This window comes from Saccopteryx bilineata, chromosome 1 (genome assembly GCF_036850765.1).
Source record: "Saccopteryx bilineata isolate mSacBil1 chromosome 1, mSacBil1_pri_phased_curated, whole genome shotgun sequence".
In the NCBI taxonomy this organism is placed as follows: domain Eukaryota; kingdom Metazoa; phylum Chordata; class Mammalia; order Chiroptera; family Emballonuridae; genus Saccopteryx; species Saccopteryx bilineata.
This window is the reverse complement of record NC_089490.1, coordinates 289,186,322-289,211,680: the sequence shown is the minus strand read 5'-3', so window position 1 is coordinate 289,211,680 and position 25,359 is coordinate 289,186,322. Positions and strand designations below refer to the sequence as shown.

At 33.0% G+C, this 25,359-nt stretch overlaps 1 protein-coding gene and 1 pseudogene across 3 annotated transcripts in view; one reads left to right on the top strand and one right to left on the bottom strand.

The window, feature by feature from the left end:
- CDH12 (cadherin 12) overlaps positions 1–25,359 on the top strand; it is a 978,939-nt gene that overhangs the window by 102,642 nt on the left and 850,938 nt on the right. The gene's annotated exons all lie outside the window — the stretch shown is intronic.
- On the bottom strand, positions 21,309–21,397 carry LOC136321527 (small nucleolar RNA U3; annotated as a pseudogene).

Here is a 25,359-nt window from a genome sequence, read left to right as displayed (position 1 = left end):
TTTTATACACAATTGGCAGGACTTATGTGGCTTTTGTTTCCTAGTTTTCATTACACTTCCCCAGTGTTCTTCTCTGTCTTCTCTTTTCTTTGGATTTTGCTTCTCTTCTAGGTCTTATGTTAGAATTGCTACTACATAAAAAAATAAAAAAATTAATATTTAAAAAATATGCACCATAACAAAGAAAATGATGGCAAAAATAAATAAATAAATAAATAGATAGATAGATAAATAAATAATAAAATGTTAACTTTTGTGACAACATGGGTGGACCTAGAGTGTATTATGCTAAGTGAAAAAGTCTGACATAACTTTGAGAAATGTTACTATTGTCTTAATTAGTCTTTACAAATATTTTAGCAAAAGTTTATTTATTAAAAAAAGAAAGAAAAAAGTAAAATATCTATTATCTAACTTGAATTCCTTCAGTTGCAATTAAATACTTATTTTTTCATATTATCCTCCTAATAAAGAGGAGAACAGCCTGACCCGGTGGTGGTTCAGTGGATAGAGCATCGAACTGGGAATCAGAGGACCCATGTTCAAAACCCCGAGGTCGCCAGCTTGAGCGTGGGCTCATCTGGTTTGAGCAAGGCTCACCAGCTTGAGCCCAAGGTTGCTGGCTCGAGCAAGGGGTCACTTGGTCTGCTGTAGTCCTCCCCCCCCGCCCCCCGTCAAGGCACGTGTGAAAAAACAGTCAATGAGTAACTAGGGTGCCATAACAAAGAATTGATGCTTCTTATCTCTCTCCCTTTCAGTCTGTCTGTTCCTATCTGTCCCTCTCTCTGTTTCTGTCACAAAAAAAGAAAAAAAGAGAGCAGCTCTTCGTCATCATCTGTATATTTTTTTTATAAACTTCAAATCTATTATTAAACAGTCCTTAAGCTTGTGATGCCAAACTCAAATGTAATCACCCAGATTGAATATTTGAAGTCAAAAGCACCAAATATTCAATATCATTTAGTTATCACAGTGACAAAAATATCTTGGAAATCATCCATTAGGAAATGGTAAAAAGACTCCAGTAAACAATACATTTTAGAAATTTGACTAATAAAGCCATCATTTTTTTCACTAGCTAACAAAAAGGATGGCCAAATGTTGGCTAAATTAATATTTATATAGCTCTAGAAGAGGATAACAACTCAAAACTGTGTCTCTGGTTTTACAGAAATTACAGACCAGAGTGAGATTAGACGACTGAAGAGCCAAAAGCAAAATAGGGCTGTGAGTATCCCAGGCTGTGTGGAGAACAGAAATTATGGGATCCTCTGGAAAGATGATGAATCTAGATAGTGGTAAATTGATTTTTCAATCATAGATTACACTCAGTATTATTTAGTATTAGTTTCAGGTGTACAGCATAGGGGTTAGAACATCATATACTTTACAAAGTGATCGCTCAGGTATTTCAAGTACCAACCTGGCACCATTCATAGTTATTAAAATATTATTGACCATTTTTCTAATATCTACATTATGTCCCCATGACTTTTTGTAACTACCAATTTGTGCTTTTTAATTCTTTCACCTTTTAAACCCAGTCCCCAACCATCCTCCTCTCTGGCTTACATCAGTTTTTTCTCTATATGTATGAGTCTGTTCAGTTTTGTTGGTTTGTTTATTCTGTTGTTTAAATACCATGTATAAGTGAGATCATTTGGTATTTGTCTTTGTGTGTCTCACTTCACTTAGCATATTACCTTCTATGCTCATTGATGTTTTTGCAATGATAAGATTTCTTTCTTTTCTATAGCCAAGTAATAGTCCATTGCATATATGTACCAAACTGTTTTTATTAGCTCATCCATTGAAAAACACTTGTGTTGCTTCCATATCTTGGCTATTGTAAATTACACTGAAATAAGAGTTAGGGTGCCTGGGTCTTTCTTGTCAGTCTGTTCTGAGCCAAACATCACCTAATCAGGAGATTAGGGCCATTTTATTCTAGCTATGTTCTCTTTCTTCTGTATCTCTCCTATCTTCTCTATTAAAAGATTTTCTACTTAACAGATTGACACTATGAGAAATCATCACATATTTGGGTGTTTGTATGTTGTTTTACATGTCTGTCTTCTTCAGGGGTTTGTTAACACAAGCAGATAAGGCTTGTCAGTTTTATTTGCTACTGCATCCTAAGGACTTAAAACGAAGAGGAGGCAGAGCTAGATAAAGGTGTGCATGAGCAAAGTGTCATATTTAGAATAACACTATATTTGAGAGAAAAGGACAAAAAAAAAGGCATGATGCTTCATGAACATCATTGTTAATAGAGCTTTCATAGTGTTTGGTTTCTTTGAAAGACTAATTACTAAAGTCACTCTACTGTTAACTTAGTACATTGTACATTAAGTATTTTCCCCCCTCTAATATTTTATATTAACAAATACTAAAAGAATTTTCATGGGTATTTAAGTACAAACATTTTCTCTAATGAGGCTATCCATGCAGAAAATTTTATGAATTTATGCCTAGAACAATATTAATTGTTCCTGCCATGAATCAAAAACAAATAAAAAACAGCTATTTCTGTAATATAATTCATTTAGTTTTTAATAGCTAATTCTAGATTTCATTTTTTATTTTTTGAATATCACTACATATAAATGATAGAAATTAAACTATACCACATCAGTGAGCTATGTTAAGTCTTAAGGTGATAATTTTTTCTAGAAACAGCATAGGCTCTGCTGGCTAACTGTGTAGAGAACATCATCCAAATAGATTTTTATGGACCAATAGTCTTCAAACTGTGACTATAATGTTGATCTATATTGAATGATATTTTATTATCCCATAAAAATTAGTGTGTATGGTAGCATCTTATCATCAGTGTTGTAAAAAAAATGATCAGAATATTACTGTCAAGTGTTTTATGATTTTTGAGAATAATGGTAAGTGTTGTAAGAATGTGTTCTGATAGCTGAAAAACATGCCCAAAACAGTTTCAGAATTACGTGTGAATACATGATCTTGGTTTGACAGCAGATAAATCAATGGGCAACTGAAACTGCTGCAAACACCTTTCAAATGGGCATAGGAAACATTAATATTCTATATTATTGTTCTGAAGAAAGTTGATAAATCTTCCAGAGGTTAAACAGGTAACTTTCACTGAAAAATCAAAATGATTTTGATATGATATCTCAACAAGTGATGTTAACTTCATATGTGAAAATAATCACAGATATAAAAGATTCTTAGCTACAGTATGTTGGCATGAGCATAAGGCACTAACTGAGAACAGGTATTGTGGGGAAACGATCAAGTACTTGGATTATAGTAGTAATCTTATTCTGGTCATGATGAAATTATTTTATCTTTGTAAATGTCTATGTTACTCACATATTCTCAAAAAGGGACTGCTGATTGTCTTGCTATATCTTACAAATGTTTTAGATGAGTGCCATCTTAAAGAAATTCTATATTATTCTATCTTACCTTCTTAAGTTGTGACCCAAATCTTCCCATTCCTGCAAATTAAAGCATTTATTTGTCTTTCCTTCTTTTACTTCTCTTCCAATCTCAATAATTCTAACTGTTCTCAGAGCCTCAGTAAAGTCATTTCTTAGCCTTATTTCCTAAAATTCAAAGGTTTATTTTAAATCATTTGTTCTTTTTTGGTTGTTGTTCTTTTTTTTTTTTAAGAGACAGAATGCGAATCAGAGGAAGGGACAGACAGAAAGGGAGAGAGATGAGAAGCATCAATTCTTTGCTTCTTAGTTGTTCATTGATTGCTTTCTCATATGTACCTTGACTGGGGGGGCTGCAGCAGAGCGAGTGACCCCTTGCTCAAGCCAACAACTTTGGGTTTAAGCCAGAGACCTTTGTGTTCAAGCCAGAGACCATGAGGTCATGTCTATGATTCCATGCTCAAGCCAGTGACCCTGTGCTCAAGCCAGCGACCTCGGGGTTTCAAATCTGGATCCTCCATGTTCCAGTCCAACACTCTATCCACTTTAACACCACCTGGTCAAGCGTAAATCATTTGTTCTTATTCCAGGCTTATAAACCTGGTCCTCATGTTTCTTCTCCCTCCCTTTTACTGAGTATACTTTTCTAATGTAAAATATCAACCAATATTAACCACCACATATCTGCATACTCAGCTGAGATCTTTCCTCTGCGCTGCAGAGCCACCTATCTCGGTGTCAAATGGCCTTAACTTCATACCTTGCAGGTACTTTACTGTTGAAAACCTAATTTTATATTTATTTCCTTACTTCCCCCATTTATTTCTAAATCTGAATTCTCTCCTTTAAGGGTGTTATCAGTTTCCAGGAATTAACCACTCTAGTACATTTTACATTACTCCATCTCTCACACTGTCCTGTAGAGATTAGCCACTAACTCATCATTCTGACTTAGAAACATCTCTTTGGATATTGACTCTTTCTATATCCCCATGATCATATATTGTGGCTTGTAATTTTTTGATCCTTGAAGTTTTATTCTATTGCTGTTATCTCAGTTAGGTTTTCATAGCCTCATCTGCATCACTGCTGTAATTTTCTAACTGGAAATTTATAACTGCCCACTGTACTAACTCTTCAATCCAATTACTTCTGTGCTACAGAAGGCAGATCAAGTTACCCCTAATTTAAAGACTTCAAATGGCTTGGCATTACTTATGCCTGAACTGTATCTATCCTATAAAGTTTGTATTCCTTAACGTGATGTTCAGGTTCTTCCACAATTTAAGCCCAGTACTTCTCTTCTGTACTACTTCCCCTGGTTCCCATTTTCAAGTCCCACTTTAAATACTAATCTTCTATAATGGCTTTCCTAATCTCTCTGGGGAATAAGGATGCACCTTCCAATGAGCTCCCACAACTGAAATAAAATACAACTATTATAATTTTGAAATATAACATTATAATACAAGGATACAGAGTTTTGTTTATAGGAAAAAATGTGTGCACTAAGTTAGGAATGATGTTTCATCAGAGAGGTATGTTCAAAACATGAAATGGTTAAGGAATGTGTGGTGGATAAAGTAGTGAGAAGTAGAAAATTCTTATGAATTAGAACTAGGAAATTATGTGTATAATTGAGTACGTGTATGTGTGTTTATGCAACTCAAAAATAAAGGTGCGCTAACGTCATGATTCAATACGATTTGCAGGGCATGTGTCCGGATAGTAGGAAGGAGGTATGCGTTGCTAAACTTGTATGGGGTAAGAAGGCTACTTCTCAGTTTCTATTTCCATATTCTACCAGAATTCAGTTTTGTCTTTTGTTTTATATAAATGAATAAGTTAGTACTTATTCAGTTAAGTGTTTGGAAAAAATAGATATGACATACATGGTAGATATTTGAAAAACCTTGCCTTCCCTAATTGGATTCCCTGGAGTGCTATATCTATTCTATTTATATCAATAGTAAAAATCTGATTGTACTTAATAATCTTAAAAAACTTTGTATCTGTGTAGTAAATCTGTAACATTTCTTCCTTTGGCATTAGCTACAAGAATGATTAAAATCATTCACTCTAAAGAGAATTTAGGAGGAAATCTAATATTTTAAGTTTATTTTTCACTTCATCAAAATTTAAAATGTTGCAAATTCTTTGCAAGGCATACTGTGAATCAAAGAAGTTCTAGACAGTAGAAAGATTTCAGACATTGGGAACAACCATATGTTTCCATCCAGACTCATTTCTTAGCTGATCTTTAGACATGTCTCTCATTTATCTTTAATACCAGAAAGTGCCAGGGCCTCGTGCCTCTGCACTCTGGATCCTGCTCTTGCTTATGCTCATCCTTCCAACTTCTACTGGAGAATTACAACTCACATGCCAGTGTAGCAGTTGTTTGATCTAGCATACCCCTCAGAGCCAGATATGTACAATAAACCGCTCCTTGCAGGTGTCGTAAAAGCATGTGTTTAAAACCCAACTCAGTAACGCGCCTTGCCTTCTCACATGAAGTATGCCTTGTTCATAGTCATTCTATGGGAACCCTCTTTGTGTTTGTCTCTCTAACCTGTGAATTTCAAGGACAGAGATTGTAGCTCAAGCATGTAAGGCCTGGTTTGAAGACCATAATTAATGAATTGAAATCAAACGCCTAATAAATAAACCCTTGAGAGACATTGTTTGTGTATTACTTTTCCATTGACATATAATGGAACAACCTTTATAAAGAACAGTTTGGGTGGGAGTTTAACATGAAGATTTTGTGCCATTATTACAATATCTACAGTCTAAGATACATTTCTGTTAAGATTTCATTTCTATACATATAATAGTTGAAATTGAGTCTTTGGTATACTCTATAAAAGAGTTTGCTTTAGATCTTAAATGTATGGTTTTCTCCCTTGAATTATAAAAGAGCCCAAGTCTTTCATTGAGTTTCTGGAAATAGTGCCAAAAAGAAAACAAAATGCATCTTTATTCTCATTCATACAACATTTTCTATATTGAGTGGTCAAGGTTTTGAGACCCTGCTTTTATCTTTATCTTTCTTTCCCCCCTCCACTCAGGTCTTACCAATGTTTTATTTAGGTTCTGTGGGTGGAGCGCAGAGCACATTCCTAGCAGCTGCGGCTGATGCAATGCTGTGAGAATACTCCAGCTCCCAGAAGGCTCCTGGGCACACCCAGGAAGGAAGCTCACCCACTATAAGGAAGTGACTTAGTGCCAACCCCACAGCTCCCTGATCTTTTCAGCCACTGGCTTTGAGGAACACGCTGTAACACCCTATAGGCTGAACCTGTGTATATAAGCTAGCTTACTTCCTGAATAAAGTGGATCTGCATCACTGAACCTGGTCCTTGGAGTTGGGTCTTTGCATCTCCATTGTCCTGACTCCCGGCAGCATTATCTATATTTGAGGAGCACTTTGTTGCATCCAGGGTACCCATTTATGTCTCTTGTATTACATCATCTTCTTACATATGGTACCAGTTCCAGTACGGAAGTGTTCAAGCACTAGCTGGCATATTTCACGTAAAACACCAGGAATCAATTTATTCCATATATACAGAAATTAGAGCTTATGCTCATCAGCACATTTGTCTCATTAAAAAAAAAATCTCTGGTCTTATGGTTTAGTTTTACACATATTTTATTTGAAGACATTTTTCCAATAGTGTATTCTCTGAAAAACTTTTAAACCCTTATTTCTCCAAAGGCATCACAAGAGCAAATATCTTCACTTTGGTATTTCATCAGTATTTCTCACTGATTATAGCAGAAATGTGCTGTTTATGGGAAACAATTCTTCTTTAATGTATTTAAGAGACAAATGTTTCTTAAATTACCAGAATACAGGAATTTGAACAATGTATACATGATCTATTCCCATAGCTATTTACAACTTTATTACCAAATTAAATTTGAAAAATACCCTAATTAATAAAAAATAATTGATTCTATATTATTACAAGCAAAGTTAGAAAAACTAGGAATGTTTAATTATTTTTAATAGTCACTTATTTTTTAATACTCTTATTAAATAATTCTTAACCTCAAGTACTCAATATGAAATTTCAGTTTTAAATAAAACTGTAAAGGTCCACTTGAATACAACAACATAAATTTAAATGGATATTTCTTGAATATTTAATATCATCATCATTTGAAAAACACGTTATTGATTATTGATAAAATTTCTTTTTAAAAGAAACTTATAATAAGCATTTTAAATTATTTTTCTTATGTGTAATTTTTTGTGGTCTGGCATTTTGAATTTTAATTTTTTTTTTTTTTCATTTTTTCTGAAGCTGGAAATGGGGAGAGACAGTCAGACAGACTCCCGCATGCGCCCGACCGGGATCCACCCGGCACGCCCACCAGGGGCGACGCTCTGCCCACCAGGGGGCGATAATCTGCCCATCCTGGGCGTCGCCATGTTGCGACCAGAGCCACTCTAGCGCCTGGGGCAGAGGCCACAGAGCCATCCCCAGCGCCCGAGCCATCTTTGCTCCAATAGAGCCTTGGCTGCGGGAGGGGAAGAGAGAGACAGAGAGGAAAGCGCGGCGGAGGGGTGGAGAAGCAAATGGGCGCTTCTCCTGTGTGCCCTGGCCAGGAATCGAACCCGGGTCCTCCGCACGCTAGGCCGACGCTCTACCGCTGTTGAATTTTAATTTTTAATTGCTATATATTTAAGTTCTTAAAGTGCACATTGTTTTAAGACTTGAAAGCAGTGATGTGAATGAGCCAGGACATTTGAATCAAGGTATAGAAGTGAAATTCACAGCACCTAATATCTCATTTTATTTGTGCAATTCTCAATTTGTAAAGTTTCTATGAATAATTCTGTGTACAGCTGTACTTGAGAGGCTACTACAATCTCTGTCCATTATATAATGAATCTATATGCTTTTGCCTTCTAGTAGTTATATTTTGAGACATAAAAATTCTATTGTAAACATCTGAAGCTAAATTTTATTATTTAACCTTCCCATAAAATTTTACAAATAGATTTTGTACTGAATTAGATAGCTTGCTGATTTTTTTTAAAGATTTTCTTTATTGATTTTACAAAGAGGCAAGGGGGGAACAAGAAGTTTCAACTCATAGTTGCTTCATTTTAGTTGTTTATTGATTTCTTGTCATATGTGACTTGACCAGGCAAACCCAGGGTTTTGAACCTGTGACCTCAGTGTTCCAGGTCGATGTTCTCTGCACTGTGCTACCATAGGTCAAGCAACATGCTGATTTGGTGTATTATATTATGATGCAGGATTAATAGGTGCATAATAAATAACAATTAAATACAATGCAATAAGAAGTATGAAAAATTAAATGAAAAAAGAGTAGATAAACATAATATGCTTATTACATTTCAAAAAAATAGCATGTGGCTTTAAATATATTACAGTTCTCTGAAACAAGTTGATACAAATAAACAGATACCTGCACACTGGTACTGATCAACTGTTTTTGTTGCTAGTTTTCCAAATGCAAACAATTACAAGAAAACCCCTACATTGGCAGGGTAGATATTATATGTATATTTGCAACATTTTTGGAAGAATCTCTGTTAAACTAGGTAGAATCATAATAAAACAGTTATATTTGTTTTCTTTCTTATGTCATTTTTAGCCCTATACTCATTAGTAGAAAGGGAAGGTGACCTTATGTTGCTATTGTTTTGGGGTTTGGGGAAATGATAATAGAATCTCTCCAAATAGCCTCTGAAGACCAATTAACAGAAGGAAGACATGCACTGTGCAGTCTGTGTTTCAGTTAAATGCCTACTTTAAGTGGTACTCACTAGAGACACAACTTTCAATATATAATATGTGTTTTCATGATAGACCCTTACAGAATTATGTTTTGGAGAAATTAATTATTGAATAGTAAAAATAGTTTATTTTAATTGACTGATGCACCAATTATATTTCACACATGAACCAATTATATTTATACACTGTAAATATTTTGACCTTTTAAATTGCTCTGTCATTATAAGAAGGCAACTTAGTTGCTAGAATAACAAATTAAACCCTACATTTGAAATTATATGACTTTGATGTTCCTGGGAGAAAAGATTTAATTCAAAAATATGTCAAGTCTTTACACACTGATCTTTACCTTTAACACAGTCACAATTTAAAAAAATCCCAATGATATTTATTAGTTTTGTTTACTTGCTTAACTAGAGATCATTTGAGAATGTGATATAATCATGCATAGTTTCATCTGTGGAAGAACAGTAAAGAGATATTTGAATAAGAATGTTATGTTATTTCTGACCTTACAATTTAGCAAATGTATCATAAAGCGAAAATAAAGCTTATTAGTGATTCATTCCCATGTAAGTATAGGTAAGTCAAAGAGGGATCAGCAATTCCAGAAGACCGAATACTTAGAAATATTTATTATTTCTAATATACAAATATATTTAGTTAGCCCATAGTTAATAATTAAGTGTTAACTATGTACCATGTTTTTTTCAAGTTTTCATTATACATAGATTAAGTTATTCTCATAATAGTCTTCTTGAGTTTCTACTATTATTATCCACACTTATAGATGAGGACCCAGACACCAAGCATTGTGAGCTTTCCCAGGGTCAGAAAGTTAGTAAGGAATGGAACATTTCATACCCTCATTAAATATTATGATGATGAAGACATTCCAAGTCTTTGTTAAAAAAAATAATTATTACCTGACCAGGTGGTGGCACGGTAAATAGAGCCTTGACCTGAGACACTGAAGACCCAGGTTCAAAACCCCAAGGTTATGGGCTTGAGCAGAGGCTCATTCAGCTTGACCACAGGGTCACCAGCTTGAGTGTTGGATCACAGACATGACCCCATAATTGCTGGCTTGAGCTCAGAGGCTGCTGGCTTAAAGCCCAAGTGGTCACTGGCTTGGATGGAGCCCCCCATCAAGGCACATATGAGAAAGCAATCAATGTACAACTAAAATGCTGCAACTATGAGTTGATGTTTCTCATCCCTCTCCTTTCCTCTCTATCTCTCACTCTTTTTCTCTCAAAAAAGAAGTTAAAAATAATTATATTAGCAGAATTTTTGGAAATAAAAAAATTGATGGTTTACAAGATGGCATGTGCAGATATATGTGCTTGTTTAAGACAAATGCAAAACAGAAAAAATATATAGATGCCTTTAAAATATCAGGGAGAAGCATACTTTTAAAAGTGATACAAAATCTCTTTAAATTATAAAAAGCTGTTTCACGTCAATAAGAAAAATGATTTCTCAGAAGAACAATTGGCTAAAAAGTATAACATTTTAATTAAAAATTAGAAATAATAACCAAAATTAAATTAGTGAGATTTTAATCATAGAAATGGATTTTAAAAGTATTATTACCTGGACTTGGCGAAAGGGAGCCTGTTCTCTAAAACAGCTGTGATATAATGCAGTTCATATTCTGGTAAGGCACTTTGTCATTCTATGTCAAAAAATATATTCATACTCTTTGAATCATACATATTTCTTCTTAGAAAGTATTACAAATGCATTTCAAATATCAGAATATCCAACATTAGCAAACCGACAAAAAAACTACTAAACATGACCCACTAAATTAAAAATATTCAGGCAATCTAGAGACTGTTTGACAAGAAGTGACTCATAGTTGGTGGGAAATAATGTCAAAGAGTTTGACTGTTTTAATACAAATTACATGTTTTTTTCATGAGGTAGAAATGAAAACCAATATGCCAGAGAAGATTTTTTTAAATGTCTTGCTGTCCTGTAAATGTTAATATAACATTTAGACTATAAAATAGAATAGAGATTATTTCAAAGTATGTAACTACTGTGAACCATAAATAAAATATTCAGTATAATGTTTTGATATAATTGTCCTTAATAATTTGTCTTCCCAACAAGATTAATCTTAACCCACAGTCTTAGAAATAATACTATTAGATGAGCATAACGTGATGAGCATTTTGTGTTCATATATTTAAGCACTCATTTAAAACGAACATATCTGATCATTTTTGTATCACCCTTTCTCTTGAAATGTACTGTCAGTAGTTCTTTCACCACTCAAGAGTTTCTCTCTCAGATTTTATGCTTAACAATATGTATTAGTCTAGGTTCTCCAGAGAAACAGAACCAATAGGATGCATGTGTGTGCATACATACACACATACTTTAACATAAAGAATAGAGGCTGACACGTCCTGAGATTTGCAGGGTAAATTAATGAGCTGGAGATCCCCCCAGGGTCTATGTGTAGTTATAGTTTGAGTACAAAGGACTGAGGTTCAGGGGAGCTTATGGGATGGTTCCAGTCAGTAAGCCAAGAAAGCTCAAGACTCAAAAAGAGCTCAGGTTCAAAAGCAGTCAGGCGGAAGAAATTTTCTCTTTCTCAGGGGACTGCTAGTCTCATTGTTCTAGTCAGGCTTTCAACTGATTGTATGAGGCCCACCTACATTTGGGAGTACAATTAGCTCTACTCAGTCTACACTTTTAAATGGTGATCTCATCCAAAAACACCCTCACAGAAATAATAAGAACAATGTTTAAAGAAATATTTGAGCACCCTGTCGTCCTGTAAAGTTGAAGCATAAAATTAACCATTTTATAAAAGAATGTGAATGTTTGTGTGTATATATTATATATGTATATGTAAAATAATATCTTACTATTAAAAAAGAATGACAAAACATATAAATGTTATTTTTCAATTGGGCAATAGTTCCTAAATATGTCCATTAATATGCTTTTGTTATTTAATTCAAGCAGCCCTACTATGTTAGTTTGATAATTCTGTCATTTGAAAGCCAAAGAAATGGAGAATTCCTCAGTAGAGAAATGTTTGCAAGTTACGTTCTTTGGCTATTCTCTGTAGAGAAAGGGCAAAGTAATCCATCTCTCTCTAGTCTCCCTTGAGGACATTTCCACAAGTTTCTAAACATCAAGTCACTGATTCTTTTTTTTTTTTTTTTAAGTGAGAGAGAACCAGAGAGAGAGAGAGATATAGAGAAGAAAAGAGGGGCAAACAGGCAAAAAGGGAGAAAGATAGAAACATTAATTCTTCGTTGTGGCACCCTAGTTGTGCACTGATTGCTTTTCATATGTGCCTTGACCAGGGGGCTCCAACTGAACCAGTGACCCCTCGCTCAAGCCAACAACCTTGGGCTCAAGCCAGTGACCTTGGGCTCAAGCCAGTGACCTTTAGGCTCAAGCCAGTTACCGTGGGATCATATGTATGATCCCATACTCAAATCAGTGACCACGCAATCTGGTGAGGCTGTGCTCAAGCAGGATGAGCCCACACTCAAGCCAGAGACTCGGGGTTTCGAACCTGGGTCCTCTGAGTCCCAGTCCGATGCACTATGCACTGCTCCACCGCCTGGTCAGAAAGGTCACTGATTTTTTTATCAGACATTTTCAATCTAGAGTGAAGGAGCTATTAAAAATCTATTGTTACTAAAGTATACCGTAGTTACAGTTAGCTTTTATAAATAGGGATAGTTAACAATGTAGTACTATTTATTTAATGCCTTGTTTTCAAGACAGATTATCTTTCTTACAATTGTTCTCAGATACTTCTCTTAAGAGACCAAAGTTTAATAGATAATACAAGTTTAGCTTACTGAATAATAACATAGCTGTTTGAATCACAAAACCATATCACTAAACCTTCTTCCCAGCTCTAGGAAGACCAAATATTAAAATGTGTGAAAGAAATCAATAACAGATTCAAGACTGTACATAATCCTGTTCTCCATATCTTGCTTTCCCTTGAATATATCCTAAATATGTCATCTCTAAAAATAGTTATAACAGTATACATGGGGAAACTATTTCCTTAAATCCAATTAATAGTTATTTCTACTCATATAAATAATAGTTTACTGTCAAACTGAAAATTTTCAGTTACAGCTGATGTCTTAATGTGATTTTCATGTCTGGACTAGGTGTAAGTTTCAAGGAAACATACTATTTAGTGTACTATAAATATCAAATAAACATTTAACAAAGACTCTGACAATCACTATCATAAAAAGAGTGAGAAACACAAGCAGTAGCCTTTTGAATAGCTCACCCAAATACATAACTGAAGTTGATTTTTTCTTGTACTTAATAAATATGTAGGTAGAGAGAGTATATTCAACATAACTACATGATTGTGTGTATATGAAAGACCAATATTCTACTCATGTAAGAAACAAGGTGGATGCTAAACAAATTAGTAAAGTAATTCAAGCAAAAAATATTCCTTAGAAGAATAGCTGAATGAGATCCATGTTATATAAATGGCATAAAATTAAGAAAACATGGGTTTCTTTTTCTGAGAAATAATATTAGTTTAATATCTAAATTCAAAGACTATACTACAGTGTAGTGAATCTGCATAGAAATAAAGACATTGTTTCTTAGCTAAATTTGTAAAGAAAATTAATATCAATTATATATGAAGCTATATTTGCCAAAAAGTAAATTATTTAATATTTTAATTGAGAATCACAAGTTCCATTTAAATTTGACATCTTAAAATACATTCATTTGTGCCTGACCAGGCGGTGGCGCAGTGGATAGAGCGTCGGACTGGGATGCGGAAGTACCCAGGTTCGAGTCTCCGAGGTCGCGCGCGGGCTCATCTGGCTTGAGCAAAGAGCTCGCCAGCTTGGACCCAAGGTCGCTGGCTCCAGCAAGGGGTTACTCGGTCTGCTGAAGGCCCACGGTCAAGGCACATGTGAGAAAGCAATCAATGAACAACTAAGAAGTCGCAATGCGCAACGAGAAACTGATGATTGATGCTTCTCATCTCTCTCTGTTCCTGTCTGTCTGTCCCTGTCTATCTCTGCCTCTGTAAAAAAAAAAAAAAAAAAAAAAAAAAAATACATTCATTTGTGATAAAGTTATATAATTTAATGTCATTTATTTCTCCCCAGAGCAGATATAGTTTAATGACATAATGTAAGGAACTTGCTTAATGTCACACAGAAAGTAAGTTTCAGAATCTGATATAAAATTAGTGAGAACAGAAAGTTAATTCTTTGTGTTCTTATTCCCATTTTCTGTGTTATAACAGTCATGGAAATTACATCTATATATCTTGAAACTCAGAAATACATTATTATTTGTATAACTTTATACCATTTTTTACAAGCTGAGAAAATAAAGAAGAGCAATTAATTACTTACAGGGTTTGTTATGCTAATGTTCTTATTTACCACTTCTGCTTCTCTTCATTAGGTCCAGTGAATTTGAGTTACCATCTGGTATTATTTTCTTACTCCAATACAGACTGGTTTTATCTGTCTACTTTGTATGGTTATCTTCAAATATAATACATGTCTATATATTACAGTCCCAACAATGCTGTGGTATACATGTCGTTTTATATAATGGTTTTTTTAATCAGTTAAGACAAGAAAGGTGATGAATGTAAACTGTTTTTTAATGATTACATAAAGACCTCTCCTGCTTGCTTTCTCTCCCATCAAATTTCTGTGTCTCCGCTCCAGAGACGGGTATGGAAAGAGTGGTGTTTTTCTTGGAATGATAACCATACATAATGAGCAAGAATCTCTGTGTGGCAACAACCTCTGGTCTAGCCTCTCCCAGGGTAGAAATGTCATGCTGTGAGTAAGTTGGATTGAGGGACATGTCATCAGGGCCCAAGTATTATCAGCCTGCTGCATATCAGGTGAGACTTCCACCTTTTGAGTTGGGGCTAGATGAAGAAATAATCTCCAGACCTCTCAGCATCTTTGCCTAGAATAGAACCTCTGCTTGGAATGGTAAGAAATGACAATGTCCTGCCCATCCTGGAGTAATTATGTAGACCTGGACCAAAAATGAGGGGAAGAGAGCATCCTGGGTCTATGGCTTCACAAACCCAACATGGAGCTCAAGGTTGCAGCTGAGATGCTATAGACTCTGGCTGTTCTTACATAAATTTAGTAGATTTTTAAAATATTTTTTATTTGATGTGTGTTTTTAGGAAATTTTCTAGAAATTTAAATTTATTTTTTGCAAGTTATATTATTTTGCTAGAGTGAGGTTCCCCAGGCTCTCTCACATGGTCATTCTGCTGCCTTCATAGTATTTCTATGATAGATTGCCATACAGATATTTGTTCCTATTGATTTCACCCTTCTGTTTTTTGTTTAGAAATACTTGGAATATTTTTATTTTCTTCTGACATATCTATTTATAAAATCATAAATTAGGTTAAAAATATAACATTGGTCTAGGAAAAAAAAGTAGTTGATACAGATATTAAATATTGCTGTGGATCTCAAAGTTTTTATTTAATGTAAGTAAAAGAAAATTAAATTTCAGCCCTGGCTGTTTGGCTCAGTGGTAGAGTATCAACCCAGTGTGTGGAAGTACTGGGTTTAATTTCCCGTCAGGTCACACAGGGGAAGAGGCCATCTGCTTCTCCTGCCCTCCCCCTTCCCCTTCTCTCTCTCTCTCTCTCTCTCTCTTTCTCTTTCTCTTTCTCTCTCTCTTTCTCTCTCTGCACCTCCTGCAGCTATAGCTAAATTGATTCCAGTGTGTTGACCCAGGAGCTGAGAATGGCTCCATGGAGCCTCCACCTCATGTGCTAAAAATAGTTCAGTTGTGAACATCGGCCCCAGATGGGCCGAGCATCAGCCCCAGATGGGATTTGCCAGATGGATCCCAGTTGGGGCACATACAGGAGTGTGTCTCACTATCTCCCCTCATCTCACTTAAAGAAAAGAATAAGATTTTTTTTGAGTTTAAAGAGAATGTAGTAAATATATTTATTTTACTGTAGTCAAAATAAGTAAGATGTAAGAAACTTGCAATTGCTTTTTTCTTTACACAGTAAATCATTAATCTTATTTTATGAGAGTGATTGTAAAATAAAATTACACTTGAAAAAATTTATTTAAACCTAACCAAATAGCAATCTTATATTTTTTCCTTTAGTGACCTTTATCTTTCATTTTAAAATTGATTTCTATCTCTAAAGATATGTATGGGATAATGAATACCAATATGTAGTTTTGTGTGTTTAAGACAAACAAGAGCACAGCAGAATTGGTAAATGAATAGCAGAGCTTTTACAAAATCCACTGCATTATTTATAGGAGTTGAGTAATATAAAAAGTTCTAGTATTCTTCTTGTAGACTTCTGAAAATCAATTAAATCTAAGAAAAAGTGAAGCTACTATTGTAATAAAACCAAAAACTTAATGCTCAGACATAGTATATAATGTGAACTTTAAACTTACTGCTTTTATTTTATTACTTTTTATTAAATATATTGGGATGACATTAGTTAATGAGATTATATATGTTTCAAGTGTGCTTTTCTGTGATATAATGTCAGTATATTGCATTGTGTGTAAATTACTGCTTTTGTGTTATGCCCTTGGATTAATATACATATATTTATGTTAAATTCCTGATGTAATCAAATTTTACAGTCTTACTCCATCTGAGTTTATGGTTTTCAGCTTGTTAGCAAATTTATGGTAAAATGCATTTTGTAAAGTTAGTTGAACTTTTTAAATACATCTCCTTAAAGTTGGGAATTATATTTTTATATTGGTTATAATTTAAGAGATTAAATTTTTCTTTCTTCAAAACCTCTGTAAGCTGAAGCAGCTAATGTGATTCACAATAGTGCATGTCAGGTGTCTACTTCACAAACACATGGGGAAGAGTGACAGAGGAAAATATTCTTCACTTCCACTAGTTCAGTTATATAGATGTAAGTATATCAGAGGAGCAGAGTAAAGTTTAAGAAACAGTCATTTTGCCTATGGCCAAACCAGACATTGTCAATTTGACTGCATTTTAAGCTTAAGAGAATATTTTTTACCTGAAATTTCCTAAGGCAGGTAGGTATCTGCAACCACAGGATACAACAATAAGTGAATGGGGGCATAACAAATGACAGGCTATGTCGGCTATTACCATTGACCTATGTAATGAAATGTTTTTCTAAAAGGAGCCATGAGTGCATAACCATAGGAATCTGCTGGTAGACTTTATCCTAGGACTTTGTTAGGCTCCCTCGGTAGCTCGTTCTTACTCTGGGTATTTTCTAGCTACTCGATGTTATACATTCTCACTTGATCTTCCAAGTATTTTGCACAACATATATTGTCCTTAAAGTGCATTTTCCAGTCTCCCTAGCAACTCTGACTTTTTTCCTAGATGATCACAACTAATGTCCTTTATACAATTTATCCCACTCCCAAAAATCTTTCTTTATCTAGAGCTGGACAAATGTTTTCTAGTAGCTTTAAGGTGAATGTGGAGAGAGAAAGGTAATATGAAACAATAAAGATATTAAATTACCTTGTTGCTTAGCATTGGTATACTTTTAAATGGCCTACATGAACCTTCATTATTTGATCATTAATATTCATTAAAATCATATAATGAAATATGTTTGTATCTTATAAAAAATTCCAGGAGAGATGTGTTTTAAACAGTTGTTTATTAGGTTTTAAGCATATAATACCATATTTTAAAATGCTTATGCTTAAGGTATCAAGATTATTGCTAATTTTTCCCTAGACATTAAAATTTTATCTAAAGCTCATTTACATTACTTTTTATACACTAAACATATCATATTTCTTTTAAAATCTATATTCTATTTTTTAATTTTTCTCATTCAATAATTGTTCATTATACAAAAGTGTGTAGTGGTTTAAGAATTAATGATATTAATAATTTAATCAATTAAAATAGGTAAAGAAAGTTAAAAATAAATGTTTTTGAAATAAAACAATGTGATTTTTTTAAGTTTCATAATTATTTGCAGTCTCTAATATAAACATTTTTTTTTGTAAAACAAAAGATTAGGTAGGTGGCAACAGACTATGGAATTAGTGTATATGTGATATTATTAATTTTCTGATAAATCTTAAGGTGAAATTGGGACATCAAAAAAATAGGAAGCTTGTCTATACTCAGAATAAAATATATGATATTTACTATAAAAAAGATATTTTATACCTGTTGCTTTATTATAAAGTCACTGATAAGCTACTAGGAAATAAAAGAAACTGGATTTAGCAAAACTTTGAGATGATTCTAAAATTTTACTATGAGATGCTTTTTGTCTTTATGAATCCCCGGAAATAAGCAAAATTATAGTCTTGACTATTCAATATTCCATTAAGATTAAATTACTGCCTGACTTGTGGTGACACAGTGGATAAAGCGACGACCTGGAATGCTGAGTTGCTTGTTCAGGGCTTGCCTGGTCAGGGCACATATAGGAGTTGATGCTTCCTTCTCCTCCCCCCTTCTCTCTTTCTCTCTCTAAAATGAATAAAAATTTTTTTAAAAGATTATACTACTAAAAATAGAAATCTCCCTAAATAACTATACTTTATGAATTATATGTCAAATAGTGTGTTTCTACTACTGAAGATGGACTATATCAATAGTGCCTTAAAGTTACATATTAAATTCTCACACACCATATTTCCATATAGTTGGAAGAACTCTATGAAGCTTTGAAAATTCTTCTTGTGAAGAAAAGAATAATATGAATATAGTAAGATTATGTTGCTATGACAACTATGACTTCTGTTTCTTGTCTATCTTACATTTAAACTTTCAGACTTTGGGTTTTATTGCCAGTTTCCCCCTTTAATCTACCTGATACATATATGAAAATGCTGACTGAAATACAACGAAGAGAAATATTCAGAGCATTTTAAAAAAATTGTTCTTCAATAAAAAGAAACTTTACTGTTAAAAAAAGCTGCCTCTAACATACCAAATACTTTATTTCTAATAACATCACAAATATGTATGTGTAGATTAAGAATGTTATTAAGAATTTACCCTTTTGTTAAAAAAAAGAGTCTTAAAAAGGCAAATGCAATCAGAAAATTAAATACAATAATCTCTCTTGTAAATACATTTTGGCAAATAACTCAAGAAAGATTTTGTTGGATGAATTATATCCTCTCACTTAAAAAAATTATTATACATGTATACTTGCACATACATCTATATATACATATTAAGTAATTGACCTTTCACATCTTATTTATGGAGAATTATATATGTAGAAATATTTTAAAGTATAAATTATGTTGCTAGTACCTTACATAAAGTGTCATATGTAATTTCTACAACATGCTTTGGAGTACAACTATTCTAATTTTTAAAATAAGTGTTCCAGGCATGTTTAAATAATTTATACAGTTTAGTGAAATGATTAAAGAATTGTTAGATAATAGGAAATCAGATTTAAATCCATATGTAATAAAATTTGCATCAGAAACTTGGTTTGGAACTTGTTATTAATATTTTAGAGACTACCTGATAACTTTTGTTGTAGGCATTTCTTCAGATTGATTTGCAAAAACTTAAAGAACAAAAATGTCTGTACACCGAGGCTCAAGCTCAATCATGAGTAATACATTCATTTTTCAAGTAAAATAAATAATATTTTCGGTCATGGGTGCTTTAAATTCAGTTAAATCCATTGGTTTTTTTATAGGACTAGACAGATCAATTCCAATTTATTTAGAAGTTCTAAAAATATTAGTTCTTTGGTATGATTTGTAGAGAGAAAATTTTTATCTCTCCTATAGTGCTTTTGTGTGTGTGTGTGTGCGTGTGTGTGTGTGTGTTTACCTATATAAAATATAATCTAGAAATATAATTTATGTTTTGGGGACATATTAAACTGCAGTCCAAATACTATATTTAAATGTAGATTAATAATCTATCATTTGTGCAGCAAGTATTTCTAAATAAATTTATATTTTATGCTGATTTTATCCCCCATCTTCTAAAAATATGTTTTCATATATATAATCTCATATGTTTTAATAAGACATTTTAACAGTCAATCCAGTATCATTAAAGGCTAGTCCCTCATGAAACTTCATATATATTGTGCATATCTAACCAGAAGAAAAAAGATGAAGCAATGAAGTAAAAATACTACCATCATTATAGCTATACATTTAATTCATGGCTACTACATATCACATAGGATTGTATTATGTTGAGTTACGTATGATAGGTCACAATATTAGCTTTGACAGGAAAATATGTTAGAATTCAGAAAAGATATCTAATTTTACCCAGGGCACACAATATGTAAATTGCCAATCCATCCATTTAGACACTGTTGTATCTGATATCTGAGTCAAAGTCTACTTTTTGCAATAATTCGAATTGAATTCTTAAATTAGACAGAAATAGTCAATGAAGAATAATCTTTCATATTTATAAATGAAATTGTTTTTGTTCAAGTAAAAGGAATATCTGACTTTTATAAAACACTTGTATACACCCATCGCATTGTTGAGAAATTTACATGGTTCCCTCATGAGGTATTCAAAAATAACATGTTGCAGCTGTCCTATGTATCTCCATTTTATACTTATTTATTTGTATCTCACCATTTTTACTGTGTAATACTAAGATAAAGAATCTAGCCAGGTTTTATTGCATTTAATTAAACAATATGTGAAAAGCTGTGAACACAGGAATTAGTTTACATGTATTTATTTTACCCTTCTTCCTCTAGTTAAGGATTTCTCAATAGTTTTTGCAAATTTATTTATTTTAATATTTGAAATTATGATGTTGCTAAAAATGTTGAGAATTCAGGGGCCAACAAATAACACTAAAATCTATTATACCTAACGACTGAACTATGAAAAGCAACACAGAAACCATTGGGTAGCAGCCATAACAGTGATTACTTATTGGATGCTAGGAACTGTCTGTGCACCTTATTTTTATTAGTGCATTTAAATTTTATGAGAAACTAGTAGAAGCAGGTTAAACTGTTATTTTTATTTTAAGCTGAGGAAACTGAGAAATAGTGTGTTTGAGGAATTTAAAATCACACAGCCAGTCTTTACAAGAGATAGGAATCAGGCTCAAGTAGTGTGTGTCTTTAAAGAGTTAGCTTTTCTATCTGTTAAATCCTTGGATGGAAAATGGGAAACAAACTATAGAAATGATCCCTGAAAGTATAGTCTTGAAAAATGGGAAACTAATGGAGGTTTTGTCATATGGACATAAAAGCGCTGTACTACTTTTCATTTCTGGGCACAGTCCTCTCTGTTATCGCTGAATAGCAACTAGAATGTACCTTGTCTGTAGACTGGCTAGTTATAAAACAAAGACAAAGGAGGCTGAAATAAATGTTCCCTGGTTGCTTTTACCAATCTTACTAAAGCCACTGATATCTAGGAAGCAACCATGAGGCCAGGTGTGTTTCTGGAAGACAATTTTCTCTGGAAGGAAATAGAAGAAGTTTGAGATAAATTATTATTTGTATTTTGTTTGTGATTTTGACCATTCTACACCATATTTTGTTCATTTTATAGACTTGATCTTATGTGGGAAGAAGAGAAGCTGACTTTACATAAAAATGTAAATTCATCACTTTAATTTTTATGTTGACAAAAATATGACATCATGGTTTGCATATAAATGAACCAAAACACTGATCATAGAAGTTAAAAGAGGAAAGAGTAGTGGGAGAAATGAATCACAGTGTGACACACAGGATGAATATGCTGAACTAAAAAAGAGAATGATTCATAAATAAAATGGCAATTTAAATTTATTATAAAATCTCTGTTCATATAAATATGTTTTTGAGTGGTACAGGCTTTGCACATATTTTTCTTGGAAAATATCTTTATGTTTATAAGTACATAAAAACTAAAATTAAATAACTTTTTACCTCATTTTCTTTTGAAAATATTCAATTAACAGCATAAAACTAATTCAGTAAACAGTGATGACAAATTTTTCTTTTTACTGATTTAAAATTCTGTGAATAGCCTGACCAGGCAGTGGTGCAGTGGATAGAGCATCGACTGGGATTCAGAGGACCCAGGTTTGAAACCCCGAGGTCGCCAGCTTGAACGCGGTCTCATCTAGTTTGAGCAAGGCTCACCAGCTTGAGCCCAAGGTCGCTGGCTTGAGTAAGGGGTCACTCAGTCTGCTGTAGCCCCACCCCCAGTCAAAGCACATATGAGAAAACAATCAGTGGACAACTAAGGTACTGCATAAAGAATTGATGCTTCTCGTCTCTCTCCCTTCCTATCTGTCCCTCTCTCTGCTCTGTCACACACAAAAAACAAATTTCATGAATAACTCAGATAGCAAATTAATATTAAATTTAATTTGAAAGTTTATTTAAGGCCAACTGATATTTAAATTTATGTTAATTATCTAATAATCATACTTAAAAGGAGTACTTCAGTTACTTCTTTTTTTTTTTTTGCCTGATTTTAGAGAGATAGATGGAAAGAGAAGAAAGAAAGAAAGGGAGAAAAAGAGTTCCACTACATTCATTGGTTACTTCCCATATATGCCCTGTCCAGGGAGAAAAACCTGTAGCCTTAGAGTTTCTGGAGAACTCTGCAATCAGCTGAGTTAACTGGCCTGGGTCTAATTATTTTTTAACAACGCTTTAGTTTTGCCATAATATACCTGATGTACAAATTGTTAGATAATGTTTTCATGATTTGCTTAAATATTATAAAATTATTTTATTAAATTTTAAAGTGTATGTATTTTAAGTGTTATTAAGTATTATAAAATTATTCCATTATACATATAATACACAGATTATGGCAGATAATTTTTGTGATTTTATTAAGTATTCATTTTATAAAAATTAAACAAGTATTGTTTTATTTTTATTGATGTTAAAAGATTATTTATAAAGGATGTATTGGATGCCTTTGAACAACAGAAATGTATTGTCTCATATTTCTGAAAAATGTAAGTCTGTGCTGAAGGTTTCAGCCACTTCTCCTCCTGAGCTCTGTGGTTGAGAACTGTTCCATGACTCTCTATTGGCTGCTGGTGGTTTGCTAACCATCTTGGCATTCCTTGCCTTGCAAAGCATTATCCGGATCTCTGCGTTTATCTTTATGTAGCAATCTCCCTGTGAGAGGGTCTGTATTCAGATTTCCTTTTTTATAAGGCCACCATTCATAATGGATTAAGAACATACCTGACATCAATATGACCTCATGTTAACAACCAATTATATATATCTGCAACAACCATCTTTTTAAATAAGATCATATTCTAAGACACCAATGATTAAGGCTTTTTTATGTGCTGGTTTTTATTCTCCCTCTCAAAATGTGGTATGGGTTGAATCCATAACACCTAGTACCACAGCACGTGACTGTACTTGGAGATAGGGTTTTAAAGGTAGTAATTAAATTAAAATGAGGTCGGTAGGATGGATGAACCCTAATCCGATATCACTGGTATCCTTATACAAAAAAAGAGATAGGACAAAGATATGTACAAAAATAATATTTGTGAAGACACATGGATAAGATGGCCATCTAAAAGCAAATTCGATTGGCCTCAGAATCTTGAGAAAATATATTTCTGTTCTTTAAGTCACCCAGTCTGCAATAATTTGTTATGACAACCCTAACAAACAAATACAAACTTCAACATATGAATTTCTGGAGAATGCAGTTCAACCCCTAACAAAGGGTTAGCTTTTATCAGTATTTCTTTTTGTTTTTCCTTCAATATTGTTACTATGTATTCAGTCATTTGTTTTGATTTGCCTTTAATTATGACTAATGCTAATTTCATGTTTAAAGCAATACACTATAGGATTTGATTTTTTTAAATTTAATTTATTGAGGTGACATTGTTCTAAAGAATTTCTTAGGTTCTGTGTTCTTTATGCCATTTTAATTAAAAGAAATATTTTAAACAATAATATAGTAAAACAATAAAGCAATTTAAATTATAGAATAATTCTTTTATTGAAAATTGATCCAGGAGGCAAAAATAGTACCAATTACTACAACTTAAAAGTATACATAAATTAAATATAAGACAAGACTTTCTAAGAATTAAAGAATCCCAACAATATTTCCTATCAATTTCACAAGTAAACTTGAAATGTTCTGAGATCACTGAATATTTATTAACAAATGATGTTAAAGAATGCAAGTAAAAATTCTCAGAAAGTTAAATTGAATTGCCCCATTCATTCTCCAACTCAAAGATGTTAGCCTTTTGTCTTAAAATGTTTTGGATGGGTATTTTAATTTCTATATTTGATTTTACAATAGAATATTTAGTTGTATGTTTGACTTCCTAGAGAAAATAAAAAAGATAATTTAGATCATCTTTTACAAAATTATATTATTTTAATACCATAATAATTTTTTAAATTTCATAATCTGTAATATCTGTATTTATTATTTCATTCCTGTATTTTAAATAGACTTATCTTTCAAATACTACCTATATATAGCCCATAATAGTTTAAAAAACACTGATTCTTAAACATAATTTTGCAGGAGGACCTCTTGGGGAATTTATAAACAATTGATGACTTTATCTTTAATTCAAGGATTCTGATTAATTAATCTATATTGAATCCAAAATTAATATTTAAAAAATATCTCTTAAGAATTTTAAGGTGTGGCAAAGGTTAAGAATCGCAGTCTTAAAGGAAGCTTTCGATGAAAATGAGTCAATGGGGAAAGACTAAACAGATCTCCGGGAAGAACGCAATTGAGAACACTTCATTTAGAAAGTGACCTCCCACTGTGGCCTGGTTCTCCATTGATTAGAGCATCTTCCCTATATGGCAGGGTTGTGGGTTTCATCTCTGGTCAGGGCACCTACAAAAATCAACCAGTGAGTGCATAAATATGTGTAACAACAAATCAATGTTTCTCTCTCACTTCCTCCCTCTCTAAACTTCAATAAGTAAAAACTAAATTAAAAAAGGAAACAAGTTTGTAAGTTTTAGTAATAATATTCTTTTAATATTTTAATGGTATAATGGCTAATAAAAACTGATCAATTTTTTAGGAGCTGTGACATGGGAAATAATTTTTTAGTGGCTGCTATTCTGTTTTAAAAATTATTTTCTATATCTATATTATATTTTTCTAACAGTGACTAACTTCTATGTGTAAAAGAAATGCTAT